Genomic DNA, 15,925 nt, shown 5'->3' with positions numbered 1-15,925 from the left:
GCTAAAGCTAGACTAATTCAGTCTGGAAATATAGCACACATTTTTTAGCAGACACTGTAATTTTAAATGAGACTTTAAATGTTGACTGGGTATCTTTCTGAAAGATGGGCTCCTGCCCAACCAGCAACTATGGAGCAGATGCAGAATCACATGGCATCATGGAAGACTAGATGGCCTTAAGAATTTATGAATACTGAATGTGAATTTCATTTTTATCCTTTCCTACTGTCCAGAGTCCAGAGACGTCAGAGATCAATTTAATTGCATAGACTGTCTAGACTCCCTGGGAATTATGTGCATTTTCTTTCTTTCTCATACAAAATCCATCTTTGCTATGAATAATTACTGCCAGAGCTGAACCTGCCAAAAGTTGCAGAAAAGAATCTAATCCTTTCTTACAAACATTCAAAGCAAATATGAATTTGCTTTCCTGATTTTTTTTTTTTTTTGTTTTAACATGCCCTTTCATTTCATTCTCTTTGAATAATTTAGCATGAATGAATTTAGTGAGGGAGTTGTACATAAATCTTCAGGCAGATCCTTGGTTGGTATGCAATTGGCTTCAGTAGAGCTACACTCAGTTACACTCTGAAGATGTATCACAGTGAATTTGAAAAGCTCTCCTGCAGATTATGCACCTCATGTGAATACAACTATTCCCATCAGCAATCTCATTTAAAAGATTTTACTCATTGAGTCAGAGGACGGAACAATACTATGGGACTGAACCCAAGCAATTAACTCTTCCCTCATTTTTATTGCTGAATCCTGAACTGGACTCCCATAGAGAACCTGTAACCTAATGTTATTCAGAGAAAACAGAGCGAACAATTTTAAATAACAAAAAGTTTGGAAAAGAAAATTAAAGAAAACAGCAGCCCATGATTTGCACATACATATTTCATTTAAAAAGACCACAAATCCAAAAGGACATTAATTGAAGCAATTAATTGTGACAAAGCATCCATTCTGAGATAATTACTGCCATAACATCGTCTACTCCAGAGACAGTGATGAGCAAATCATTTTCAAAAGTTACATATCGAAAAAGCATGAAACATAAGAAAAGAGCTGGCTGGGACGGACCCCTACAGAGACTTCAAGAGAAGGAAAGTTTTTGGAGGGAATTGAGTCTTTCAGCATAAGCCATTCCTCCGTGAATGAAACATTTTATTATTTCGAAGACACTGCAACAGCACTAGGAAAGGAAGATTTGCTAGCAGTAAAGCCATTTCCTCTCATAAGTAAGAATCCAGTACTATTGTATGGTTAGTGGGTACAAAAATGAGTAGCAATAAACTATCTTGAAAAGTAGCTGAGTAAACAATCAGCAATAAGGGTGATTCAGATTGAAGTTATGTCATTTCCAAGTCATGATACGTGAAGTACTATAATCTATAAAAGGAAGGCCTTATGCTATTGGGATTCCTCCAGCCTTTCCAGCTACAATAGTTTCTGAGATACACAACATTAAAACTGTCACTGTCCTTTGCTCCAACAGTGCTTTTTCTGGCACTTAATCAAGGATGATAGCAAGTCTTGGAGCAATGTAATGTTCACTCCTTGCCATAGCTATGCTTCATAAATATTGGTTTTGTTTTGTATTAGTGGGGAAATTACGTGCTTTTTAATACAAACAAAACTGGCCAAGACCTTAAGTCACTTGCTCACTCTATATATACACTAAGAAGCTTTATAATGACAAATAAATACACTTATAAAGTTCTCCAAAGTGCTGTTTCTGAAAGTGGCAATACGGCTAGAAGCCCCTGAAGAAGAGTGCCTAACAGTACTGTATGTTATGCAAACAGCTGTCTCAGGAAAACACCCCAGCCCATGAAGTATGGTTCTTTACTCCTATATACATATAAACAAAGCTAGTAGTGATTCGGACATAAATTTTAACTGAAAATTCAATATGACAAAGAAAGGGCTATGCTCAACATGTAAAAAAATTAAAAATATAGTGATGAAAATTATAAACAGCTGTACAGCTAGTCAAATGTCTCTACAAACAAATGCAATTCTTCATTGAAATTTTGAAATAAAAACAGTTTATGCTTTTTTTGCTTTTTTCTGATCAAGCCTAATTTTATGTTTTGGAAGACAGATACATACTTAGTATACAAAGAGGCACCTCTCTAAAAAGATACATTTGGTTACTATGAACATATTCTTACTAGATACCAAAAATACAGGAACAACATATAAAATAGTAACATGTCTTTTTTTGTGTGTGTGTGTGTCTTTTTTCATTTTGCAGATTAGTAGTACTCTTAATATTATGCCAAGTTATATGGGTGGATCCCATATAACGTGAATTTGGCACCCATTCACATAAACTTGATGCAGAGCATCACATTACTGCATTTGTACATTGCAAACAAACAAACAAAAATGCCCCTTACACAGACAGATCCCTTCAAAATCTCAGCCTAAAGAGAGAAAATGTCCAGCTGCCAGGGTTGCTTTGAATATCCATCCTGATCAGGGGTGGAGAACAGACAAACGACAAAAGTTAACTTAAGCCATAAGGGAAAATTGGTTCAGCTTCCTTTGCCTCAGCAGGGCACAGACTTAGCAGGCAAAATCAGTCATATAGCTAGAAGAGTATTAAGAAAGTAAAACTATTTCCTAACTTTCATTTCATGTTATTGCTGGCACTAGGAAACTACACTGATTCCCTCCTTCTGGGCAGTCCTACTTCTGCTAGCCATAACTCTCCAGTAGCTTTAATCGTCAGATCGGTTCTTCAGAGCAACAAGTTAAAGTCCCATTCCAAGCGTGCATGTACTACATGCAGACTGCAAGTGGTTGTGCATCAAGTAGATACAGTGTTCAAGCTTGGTTTAACTAGTTTTGTGGAAGTTCCAATAAGATGTGAACCTTTTTTAATCACAGCCTGTTTGTCTTCGTAAGTATTCTGGCCTTCCCAGCAGTCAAGGTGGACTTGAAAGATTTATACTTACCTGTGAATAAATCTATTGAAAGGCCTCTTTGGAAGTTCATATTTACAGAGCAAGAAGAGATCAGAAACACACATTTTAAAAAGCAGGCAAAAGGGACTCTTTCAGATCAGGTGTTCCTGAATCATACAAGCATAAATGACCAGAAATAAAAAAGAAAAAAATCCAGACTTCTGTCTTATAAGTACAGACCAAGTGAAATGATGTAGCCCTGTCAACAATGCCCCAGTTTTATTGCTGGGATCACCTCAAAGGTTTAAGAAATGAACTTTAACCTCTAAATCTCTCATAACACAAAAGCCAAGAAAACAATGTATTGGTGAATCAGGAATTCCTCTTGAAAAGGAGCTCCCCTTGGTATCACTAGTGGTTACATCATGTTTATCTATCATTCTCCTGGGCTGCAATTGCTATCAGTCTGAGCTAGCTTCCAACTAGATCTGCAAATGACAGATTCAATAATACCCATTGCTCAGAGTTTTTTACTATCTCCTCAGACTTGTGGGTTAACAAGTCCAAAATGAGCACAGCTCCAAAGAGCCAAGACAAAACAACATCTCGTGTTTGGAATATGGAGGCTTTCAAAACTGTGTGGCATGGGGGCACCCTTCCTTTCCTCTCCTCTCTGCACTGCAGTGTGCCAACCTCAAACTCCTGTAAACACAAGCGAAATTTAATCTCCCCTCAGACAGAAATAATGCTCTAAGACACTGCCATCCTGTGATCATTCAGACAGAAACAAAACAGGATCCCAGAATGAATTAAAAGTTGGAATGTGGCCAATAAACATTCAATAAGGACTAGAAGCACTTTCTATATAATCATTTCTTAAATCTCTAGACTCAGGGTGTGAGTATTAGCAGATCTGTGCTTTAAAACAGAATTACTTGCTTTATAAAATAAATTATGTCTATTGAAAGAAAACATTACACAATACTTACCTTCATGTTTGTCACAAACCCTTCTTGTGTAAAGACTACACAGCACTTTTCTTCTGTTTTTTTCTGGTGCATTCTCTTGCTGGTAGGTTGTGCTCTTTTCTCAGAAATTTAGAGTTGGGTCTTGTATGACTGTTATGAAAAATAGAAATATGCCTTCCTTGGTCCCCACCCCACATAATTCATGAGCCTGCAATATTAAAAGGGCAAGGAAATGAGAGACTCTGGGGAAGTCAGAATGTGGCACAAGCTAATTGAAGATGGTGTCATGGTAATGGTGAAAATCCTTTCAATATCAGCTATTTAAGGACAATTTCATCACTGTCCTTTTTTTTTCTCAGCACTTTTGATCGTGCTACCTGAAAAACTGTATCTAGCAAATAAGCAGCTTTGCTTTAAGCACAAGAACAAACCTCCCCGGAACTACCATTCATTTAAAGCTCCACTGGAATACTCAGACAGTTAAAATGAAACCCTACTTACGGCCTGGGCTGAATTAGGCCTCAAGAACCAAAACCAGTAGAGACTGTAATCTCTAGCCAGAAATATTAGAGGCTTCGGGGGGGGGGGGGGAGTCTTTCTCTGTTTGTTTTCCAGTTGAAAACGCAGGGCACTGTTTCCTGCTAAACCAAAACTGCTCTGGGTTCAGAATCATTTCATACAGGGCTTTAAGTATTGCAACATGCCTGTACACTGAAAGAGAAGTAGCTTCAGTTTGGTTTCTCTTCAAAGGGGATGCTGTGAAGCCAATGCAGAGTGTTCAGTGAGTGATGCAAGAGTTAGGAATCCAAATCTATTGTCCAAAACTCACTGCCTCTCATTAGCTGTGCTACCAAATTCCCTAGTTTACTCACTATTCACCAGAACCACCCATACCAGCAAGTGCTGAGGTATGTACATTTGAAAACCGACAGAAAAAAAATTTCCTGTCATAAATTTTCTATGCTCTTTTCTTCTTCCTACACATGCAAAATAAGCTACTGTGATCTCTACTCCTACACAGGAATAGTGCCAACAACTTACTGTGGATTACTGGCTTCAGCATCCTCTGATCCTTTAGGTAAACGAAGAAACAGCTTACTTTTGTAACCTGAACATAGGATGTATTTGCTGTAATTTCTTTGTTCATTGGATCTGCTTTTAGTATTTTCTAGGAAGAAAATCTCACTTTTATTGTAAATAATTAATAATTGAAAGAGGCTTCTTCAACACAGAGATAAGTCGAACTAGACTTGACTATGACCAGCCACCAAGCTTTAAAACAAACCTTACTCTGTTGGCATTAGATGCAGAGTAGTTTAAGATCATGCTCATTAATGCATTTTCGAGCATTATTTACTTGCCAAGGCAAAGCACATTTCAGCTGAGGTGTGGCCTAGTGTTTAAAAACAACTCCAACTCTTATCACCTTGTAAGAAAACTGGATACTCTTGATGTTCTTCTTTCCAAACAGCCTGCAGCCAGTTATAAATTACACTAAAATCCGTAATTGAGATTGCTCCTGCTTGACTGGTATCTTGGAGCTGTCACACTTTTTAAGGACTGAATCTGTGTGAAAGTTTTCTAGTAGGAAGGAAAAAAAAAAACCCAGTTCACATTATTTCACTGTGCAAGTGAATTTCCTCTTCAGCCTCTCCATTTCCTTATCTCTGCTGCCCTCTCCTGTATGAATTGCAATGTTTCCTTTTTGATTTTAATGAAACAACACATTCTTATAACTTTTAATGGTGACTTGTTTAAATCTCCCCATGGGGCAGGAGTTCCAGGACTCAGGAAAGTGAATATGGAAAGGAAAAGTGATCATGAGAGAGCTTACAGAAGTGAGGGGGGGGGGGAAGGGAAGAAGTTAGGGTAATTAAAAAATAATGCAGAGATTGATCTGTATTAGAAGCTTCTGAAAGGGAGATGTCCAACAAGAGAATAGAAAATTTAAAAGTGAGTAAACTTACCTATTTTGTGTATATAAAAAGGGGGTAAGATATATGTGCTCACATTAGAAGTCAGCTAGCTGTCTTCCTGCTTTGACTTTCTATTGTAGCCAAAGAGTCATGATGAAATACAGGGCATTACTATCTCCTGGCCTATCAAGGGAGTCTTGTGCTTATGGAAGTATACTGAAATAGGAAGCTCTATGTTTCTCCCTATCCACTCCAGCTGGCAGGCACCTGCAGCATTCCCTGGCTGCACATTGCAGCGCGTGTTGTATTTAAGGGCTGGCATCAAGAATGATGTGGAAGACAACAGCAACATACAATTCTGATGTGGCTGTAACATCCAAAGCTGGCTGAGCAACAGTCTCCCTTGCCTTCCAAGCTCCTTAGTCAGGAGATGGTGCAACTTCCACAGCAATACCATAAACTTTAAAAGAGCAGGAAACGTGCTTTTGCCCTACAGTACCCTTTCAGTTCGAGTGGTCTGTATTCTCTAGTGACCTCCTCAGAATTAAAGTAGCACAGCATTCACTCTGCCTTCAGAAGGTAAAAGACAAGTTCTCTGGCTTCTTCAGGTTATAGAAAAGATACCCATCTTATTCTGCAGACTCTCCAGCTTATCTCAGTCATCTCATTCATCTTTTGTGGATTCTGAACTTCTCTTTTGTCTCCTCTTCTGTATCTGTATTGCACTTGTTTTTTTCATCTTATTTTTTTTTTAAAGCTGTTTCGGTGTGTCTTTAAATAAAAACTGAAGAATACTGAGAACCAGATTACCTATGGGGTGTGCCTGGGATGCTAACTTGTAAGATAATGATTTCAAAGTATCTCTTGGGTTCAGATAGGTGTCACATAAGAGATTATTACAAAGCACTGGAATTTCACAGAAATACAAATATTTTAAAATGTACGGCAAAAATGGAAGCATGGTGGAATGAGAAAGGGAAGAATGTTCTTTGCAAATAATTTTGTGGCTGAGGAATGTGCCTGCAAAGCAATCAGAAAGATGATTTCAGTTTTATTCAAAGAAATTGTCTTGGCTTTTTTATGAGATGGCTGTGGCATAAAATAAAAGCCCCCCTACATATTGGCTTAGTCCTACTGGGAGGAAAAGCTGTTACCAAAAAAATTTTCATCCAGGACCAGGTGATCACTGACAAATTACCTTCATGCTCTCTTTTCATATTAGCAAGGCTGCTTTTTCTTGCAGTGCAAGAATCTGCCTTTCAGCCTATTTTTAATTAAAAGCAGGCTTAACTTTGGAGATTGGAGAAAGAAAACAGATGCTGAGGTAAACCATAAAACAGAACTGGGAGAAACAGTCATAACGAAAAGTCTCTTCATTTTGATAAGTACTTAAGCATTATTTTTCTAAAGGGAAGGGAGAATTAATATATTTCACATTGTTCCAGTTTAGAAGAATGGCTATGCCTGGCTTTCTCTCCCAAATGTTGGAGGAATGAGCTGTTTCTGTTTTGCATGCTGCAAGTCCTGTGTAGCACTGTAACATACAAAAACCAAAACCCAATACTAATGATTGGCAAAACAGTCCTCATGGATTGCGGAACTAAAACTCCATTTTTGGAGTGTCAGAAATTTAAAAAAAAAAAAAAAAAAAAAAAAAAAGGTACTGCAAGTGAAATCAACCAGTTGTTCTATGTCCTACTAGATAGATAGGGAGTGTAGGCAAACAACTGGAAGTCAAGATATGATGCTTCAATCACTAAAGATATTAGTTAAAATTTCAGATGCAAGAAACTACTGAAATGAGGACACAGCAATGTACAAAAAGATTCAGATATTTGTAACTTCACACCTTGCCATTTTTACTGATTTCTAACCACTGATGGGACACACCATGAACATCTGATATAGGCTACCTACAATCCAAACGATTTTATTGATATCTCCAAATATAGCTGTCATAACTCAAATTTTGTAATTCAAAATAAAAAATAAACTATTCACACATTCAGCTCTCCCCAGAGATTTCAATCAGTTGACTTACAAGTGACTTTTCTAATAACATAGTCTACTTTATTAATTCTGCTTCTGCATAACTGCAAGAGTGCAGCTCTATGTCTGCACAAGCAATCTAAAGCCAGACAACCCTAACCACCCACCTTCACATCTGTATTCTCCTAAGTGTGCCCTAGCACTTTGTAAGCATATTGTGAACCATTTCAGGAAAATGACCCAGTCAAATGTTAACCTAACCCCCCTTCCCCCCCAAAGAATCCAAAACAAAAACAAAAACCATTTACTTTTCAGCCACTTCAGTTACCTGACCTCTTTCGTGACACTCTCACAGGAGCATCAGCACAAAGAAGAGAGTAGGAACATGCAGAGAGCAGTGTGGCTGGGAAATGAACGTGTGGAAGTTAGCATGCAGCTTTCTTATCCACTGTGCTTGTGTGACTACAAAGCTTCTAGCTATCTGAGTGAACGGGCTTTGCAAGTTCCTTTATTCCTGAAAAAGACCACATTAGATATAGCCTAAGTGATGTAAAGATATATCAGATCAGTCAAAGAATTAAAAATAGAAAGAAAAAAGGCATTTGGGGGAATTTTATCAGTCAAGGGAAAAAAACTAATAAATGCTATTAATGCTCAAGGGCACTGACTTATCTCAACATGTTCAGAAGAAACTGCAGAGTAATGTCAGGCTGCTCTTGGCTTAGTGTGCATATGAATGCAGGGAGAAAACAAAACAGAGAAACCTTTCTTCAGCACAGACTTCTGACTTTAGGTTGAAACCTATCCAACAAGGGCAGTTCTGACCAAGTCTCCCTGTTCTAGGCCGCTTTACCACCAGACAAAAAAGGCATGTGGTAACAGCCCAGCTTATGGCTCACCCGTTTGTCTTTGGTCCCAAACTAGGAAGGAGAGCAACAGATATGTAGCAACAAGTGTCAAAAGCCACTGACCTTTGGTTAGAAAAAATCCAGTTTTATGGTGGACCTGAAAGCCCCCCCCCAAAATTAGAAGAATTTATTAGAATTCAGAAGGATAAATTAGAATTCAGAAGTTAGAGGATGCTTCTGATTATGAGGAAAGATCAAATCATTCCTAAACTTGTGTTCACGAGCCTTGACATGAACAATTCTCTGGTTTCAAAGCTACTTCCTCTGGTAGGACCAGAAGCGGAAATCTTTTGCAAAAGGGAGTGGAAAGCTCACGCACTCACAGCTGCATACCTGTGCCCTTATCACTCAGAAATGAATCTGAAACAGCTTCCCCACAAGTATTTTCTCATGCAAATGGCATTCTGTTAAAACAAGCAAATAGCTTACTATTAAATAAACTATATTTTCCATCTCCAAAGGTCCCAAATTGTTCTCCAAACATTAGGTCCATTGCTTTAATGTGTCCAGCTAGCTCCCAGGGCCATTTTCTTCTGCAACAGAAAGGTGGCTGTTGGTAAAACACCAAGTAGTACGCAAGGAAAAACTGTATCTAGGAGTCATAGAAGGAATCAAGAAGACTGGGTAAAATTTGTTCTTCCAAAAAGGGATGAAAGGAACTTCTCCTTTTAGCCCAGACTGACTATAAGAAAAAAATATGTAAACCTACAATGCAATGGTCAGCATGGAACTTGGCTGAAAGAGTAAGTCAGCATGTTTTTAAAAGAAGTTTTGTATTTTACAGCTGGAGGTTAGACTCCTGAACCACCTGCTTTATTTGTACCAAAGTATCTGAAAAAGCATATCAGAAAGTACAGACAAGACTACAGTTGTTCAGTAGGCTGACGGAATTACACTGAAGCTTTTTTCTCTCGGATAGTTTGCATTAGCACAGCAATAGCAACCCTATGGAGTAAGATGCTAACTGTACAGATATGGAACAAACATGATGTCTGTAACGGAATTTACAATTTATGTGTTGAGCCAAAGATGACAGATTGCTACAATAAGACAATGCTGGTCAGGCTGGTGGGTCTACTAGACTTGACTGTAATTGGCCTACAGTCATTACATTAAGGAAGATAATCTGAAATGGATCCAGCTCAAGGTCTCTTAGCAATGCAGGAAAAAAGTGAATTTTGGATACCCTTTACTTTTGTTGTTCCCAAATGACAACACACCAACAACAGCACAGCAGCTTCCTCAGCAAAAAGAGCAAGGTGGGGAGGGGAGAAAGACAGTGGTGCTCTTGGACAGAACAGATATGCACCTCTTCCATCTCTTCACCTTCATCTCCCCAGCATTGACTGGATCTTTTATTGTCCTACCACCATGCCATAGCTCCACCTTTGCTTAGGAGGGGGTTTCTTTGTTTCATTTATTGCTGCATTTTTGTGCTCACCTATCACAGTAGTAAGAACCAAAGCAAAAATGGGAGGGTGGAACACAGGCAGAACAGCCTATTCCCAGGATCACTTTGCTGTCATTCATCTGTTCATAACTTCCTATTTTGCCCTCGATCTTAAAAAAAAAAAAAAAAAAAGGAAAAAAGGAAAAAAGGAAAAAAAAAAAAAGCTTTGAAAAAATGATCTTCTCCCAAACACAAGGAAGCAGGATCAGAGAATTCAAAAAAAAAAAAAACAAACAAAAAAAAACCACAAAACAGGTGTTCAGAAGTGAAAACCTGAGCGCTAGATGCAAAAGTCAGCTCTCAATACCAGGTGGGTATAAGAATGGTCAGGATCAGCCCTAAAGAGTTTTTGAAAAACAAAACCAAGTTTCTGACAGAAGTGAATGAAAAATACATAAGCATGGGTCATGAGATCAAAGCTATGATTCTGGAAAATGATACTTGCAGCTGCAATCTTGCAAGTTATTGATGAGGCAAGACTGCTTAGGCTGAAGCCAGAGGAAAAAAAAAATGCTAAACTCAGAGGAGATAGAGAGCCTGGAGAAAATATATTACATGGAAACCATTAGCAAAACTTTCTGACATAGCTTGGATGTAAAGACTAGATACTGCTAGCTACTAAGCAAGGAGATTAGTATGGCATCCATTTACATATGTATATTTAGCAATAATTATAATCTTGAACACTGGAAGTGATGAAGAGATGAAGTACTGGGCAACACATAAACAGTGCTCTAAAAAGTGTCTTGGGATCTTCGTCTCAGAGAGATTGAGACTATACTTAAATGGGACATCGTCTATTTCAGATTTTTCCTTTAAGGTTCAAAGTAAATAGAAAAATCAAAGGGTGCTAAAGAAATGAAAATCAGAATTAACTAGAACAGAGCATGACTAGTAGGTATATTAAATGGGCCATGTGTAGTTCTGCATACCCACATAATTTTTTTTATGTATTCCTAAGAGCTGGTATCAGCAATTGAACAAATTCACTTAAATCATAGCAATGAAAAAACAAACCAAAACAAAAAACAAACAAGTTTTCAGAAACTGATTCAGTCCTGCCTTTCTGAATGTTGCCAATTTTGGCAGTGTTAAAGATGAGAAATCCTTCTACTGGTATGACCCTATTTTCAAGCATTTGCCTGCCTGTAGAGAAAATTATCATTTGCATTTTCATAAATATTGCTGGGTGGAGTTTTGTGCAGAAAGTATAAACCTACCAGGCATGATTTCAGAACATGAAACATGAGATGAAGAAACAACCTTCATACATACCTAATAACAGATTTCCTGTCATCCCCAAAAGATGTGCATTTCCTTTTCTATTATAACAAAAACAGCCTCAAGGCTTCTGATTTGAAGAGAAGCTTACATTTACCACTGAATTAAATCATAAAGGATAACAATGCTGTATTTTGGCTCAGGTTCTTTTATTTCCCATCTACTATATACAGGCTGTAAATATACATGGGTCTAACTCTGAAGTCAAATTAAAATACTAATGATCCATATTAACTATTTTACTGCTTATCATTTTAGTGAATGATACAGGCAAAGAGTGAGGGGGTAGGGAGGAGAAGGATGAATCCTGAATATCTATCTTAAAATAAACCTGTTGACAGGAATACACCTCTAAAATATAATTAGCTACCAAATTAATATGGCCACACCATTAACCTTATTCTACTTTAGCCAAGCGATCATCACATTACATTCCCTAAAAATGTATCTTTTAGAGATTTTCTCCAAGAATTCCTGTTGAGACAAGTGCCAGTTATTAGAATGAATGAATGCCTGGAAGGGTATGTGATGTGTACGCCACCCCGCCCTACCTGTTGAGGGGGAAGACAGAGAGACTTTCACCAATCCAACTAATACTGACTCAAGAGAAAGAAACATCTGGGCTCCAACGCCCTTCTGCAGGTCACAACAGGACTTACCTACTTTACTAAAAAACACCCTATGTAAATCAGGTATCCATGCTGGCAAAAATGAAACCCTATATTCTACCCACTTGAATAGTGAGTAGACCATAAACAAAATAAAAAGAAGGCCATTCCAGCAGGAATAAGGGACTAAAATGCAAACTGTCCATTAATAGTTAAGCAAACATATTTCAGTGTGCATGTACAGTTTCCTCTGACCAATCAATATCAAATTAAATCCAGGATTCTTACTGGTAAATCTATTCCTTCTAAGTTTGTGTACTTGTTTTAAGAAGTTAGTTAAACCATAGCAATAGTAGCACGATCTTCTAAAAGAAGACGGCATAAGCCCAACAGTAAATATAAGAATAAAATTGCTGTCAGCTTTCTATAGAATCATGTTATTAACACTATTGAAGTTAATATTAATAATTTAATATTAAACAGTATTACATATTAAGATAAAATATTTTTAGAGGTTTTCTTCTCCTCTTATGATACGAAAGTATCAATGGACCAAGACCTATCAGAAATACTGGCTAGGCTGAGAGAGGCAAGAATTAGAGGAAACAATTATTCAAAGACAACTTTTATGAATTCCAGAGAGAATTTCAGCATTCTCTGTCACTACCTACAAATAAGACATTAGGCAACAAAATTGTGTAAATAGGAATACATTAACCAATAAAGCTAATAAAGTCACTCTAGAGAGTATTTTGAATGTCCTTGTCTTCCCCATCTTCTGAGTTTGGAGTCTCTAACAGACAGCACTCACTTTATCTGTAGTATCTGCTGCCCTATTCATGAGCCATTCCAAGAATCTGATCATTATAATCCCCTCATATCCTCCACATTATTAAGTAAGGAGAAAAAATGGGAAGGCAGAGGAGGGAGTTTAACCTATGAAAGAGGACCAACTATTTCAATGAATACTATAGAGATAAACCTACTATCTTGTTATCACTGGTTCCAGGTTTTAGACCCTGAAATCAATCTTTAACTTCCCTTCCTCTAGGCAGGGAAAATGAGTACCACTTACCTTCTATAACTGCATTTTGAATATGTTAGTTACTTCCCTCCTCTGGATAATCATGTTTTTCCTTTCCTTCCAGAATTGCCATATCTAAGTTGGAAAGCCATTTAAGCATTAAAAAGAAGGAAAAAAAAAAAAGAAAAAATCTGCAATAGCCAGTTAAACGCAAAGAAATTCTAAATATTCTAAATAGGATGTATTTACACGTTTTCTATCACTATTGTCAGAGCAGGTGGAATCAGATAAAGGAGGTACCAGTTGTAATCCCTCATAAGGTGTACCTATGACCTACACTAATACATTACATTTTGTCCTTTTCAATATTTTACATTTTAATTCTCTGGTCATTCCATTCCCCCAAGTCATTACAACTTAATTTGCTCATATGGACTGAGGAGACAGTAAGATAATAGAAAACGCTGAAAAGGTCAATGTTCTCTATTATAGAACGTTGGAAGCATTCTGATATTTGATTCTTTAAAACAGACTGTATCTTTACATCTCCAGTCTCTCTTCATTGTTTGCTTTTGTTAAAGTTTGCTAAGAAATTAGTGTCTTCTGTTTAAATTGTCAGGATGTACTTTTGTAGGATCTCCTAATATTCTATACATACTACTAAGAATACTTAAAGTAGACTGTGTCTTTTGATCACCCTTTAAAGAAACAGAGACAAATTCAACTTATTCTGGTAAATTTTGCATTGTCCCTCCAAAACACAAAGGAAAAAAATCACAATAGGCAAGGACAGTACTTTGAAGATGAAGAACAAAGCTTAACAGTATGTATTGGCAACATCTGCCTATGTATTAGGGAACTTCAGTTTCAGATTTGCAAAGCTAGCTTAGACATGAACTTCATGGAAAATAACTACATCAAAAGATATGTGTCCAAATCCTCCTATGGGCTTTGAAAAATCTTAGTTTCAGATCTTATCCTTCTGGTAAGTCAAGAATTTTCCACTGTAACAACTAACTAGATATTGCAATAAAAACTGTATGCCTTTTCATCCTGTATTAAAATGGCAAAGAGTAAACACAAGCAAAAATTCTCTCATCATTCTCTTGAATAGTCCTATTTTCATATATAATGGTCAAAAAGTTATTAAAAAAATAAAAAGGATTGAAGAGAACACCACAACTCAGTTTTCTTCTGTTATGACTTTATCCAATAAAGGTTTTCAAACAAAATATTATTGCTTAAAAGGTATTTCAAGCTTTCCTTAACATTTCTTGTTAGTGAATAATAAGTCAAATCTTTAAAATTGGTCAATATCCCCTGCTCTAGTTCTCATGGCAAGTTAAGTAATCAATGCCTTTCCTCTCCCTTTGAATCGATGGGTGTGGACAAAATATTCTGCCTGTGGGGCAACTTATTATTTCTATGAGATCCCACCTACACAAAGCAACATACAACATACCATCAATTTATATAAATAGGTATGTAGCTGGAAAGCAATCTGAATCACTTTTGTAGCTACTTTTTGGAAAATGAACACAGAGTTTTGAAATTTAAGCCCAATTTTTAGTACTACAAACTTTGAAGAGTGGAGAACACAGTTCCACTGAATCTCCTCATGAATAATCTTTTAATAAAACTGTTACTTTGTAAATAAAAAGTGAAGTTGGTGCCCTGAGTATCTGCAAATACATCTTCAGCATCCACTCCTTTTTTTGCCATTCTCCTATTCCTATGCTTTAACACTAGGCTTTTAAAAAACTTGTCTTTTTTCCCCAGACACTAAGAAAGAGGACTTTCCAAGGCTTTTCCTCTCCAGTTCAATTTAAGAATTGTTAAATTCTCCTCCTTTCCTGATTTCCTTTAGTATTTCTCACTCTTCTTGGAAATTTATGCTGGACTTTGATATCTGTCCCCACCACCTTTACTGAGCGAGAAGGCAGAAGCTACTCTTTCCCCAGCATTGTTTCTGCTCAGTTAATTGCCTCTGAGATATTCACTCACTAAATCACCCTTGCCACCTTTTATAGCCTTATAGTTTCTGACTTTCTTTTCTTACCAGAGTCGCTTTTGCAATAAAGTACATTGACACTATTTTTCTCTTCAACCACTGCACAGTTAATAGTAACTGAATAATGTGTTTAGTTAACTAAAGCTATTAATTCACTTATATAATAAACTGAACAGCAAATGAATACAGCTACGTGTGTAAAAACTTTTGCAGGACAAGGTCTAAGTGTAACCAATGTAGGCCTACTTGTTTTCTCATCTCTTTCTGATTCATCTGTATCAGCTTTTAAAAATATTACACTTTGCAATACTTAGACTACATTAACTTACCTGATTAGTAAGTCACTAAAATCATTAGTCAATAAAATTAATGTAGCATACTTAATGAAAATAAAAATATAATAACCTGGATAAAAGTCTGATGAGCAGTAGGATGCTAAATGGTTTCCCATATGAAGTTAAATACATCCTTTAGACATTATTGTGAGGCATATTTTTTTCTGTTCTGCTTGTATTAAGCACAAAAACTTTATCTTAGCTTTCATTTAAAAAAAAGGAATTTTACAGGTAAAATTCTACAGGAATTTTAGGTACCAATTTTCACTAATCATCATAGAGTGGAATATGGAATCTAATTATAAAACATGCTGCAGTAAGAAACCTATGTTACATACCAACTCTTTTTAATCTTAGCTCGTTCCTTTTTAATTCTGCTCAAAATTTCTGCTTTGCAGCAACACCAGCTTTGCTGCTTAGAAGACAGCACAGCTATGGCTTATATCTTCAGCGTTTAAGTATAAACTGTGAACTACTTACTCTCAAGCAGTCACAATTCAAGATACTAATGAGTCAG

The 15,925-nt window shown here is 36.8% G+C and overlaps 1 long non-coding RNA gene across 2 annotated transcripts in view; it reads right to left on the bottom strand.

Annotated features, from left to right (window-relative positions):
• LOC112986314 (uncharacterized) overlaps positions 1-4,182 on the bottom strand; it is a 38,505-nt gene extending 34,323 nt beyond the window's left edge. For both annotated transcript variants that reach the window (XR_010389790.1, XR_003259980.2), the window contains exon 1: positions 3,908-4,182. This is a non-coding gene — a long non-coding RNA (uncharacterized LOC112986314). The remainder of the gene's footprint in view (positions 1-3,907) is intronic.
• Between the last annotated feature and the right edge of the window lie 11,743 nt (positions 4,183-15,925).

Source organism: Dromaius novaehollandiae, chromosome 6 (assembly GCF_036370855.1).
Source record: "Dromaius novaehollandiae isolate bDroNov1 chromosome 6, bDroNov1.hap1, whole genome shotgun sequence".
Lineage (NCBI taxonomy): Eukaryota > Metazoa > Chordata > Aves > Casuariiformes > Dromaiidae > Dromaius > Dromaius novaehollandiae.
The sequence above is the reverse complement of the archived record's forward strand: the minus strand, read 5'-3'. Positions and strand labels throughout refer to the sequence as shown.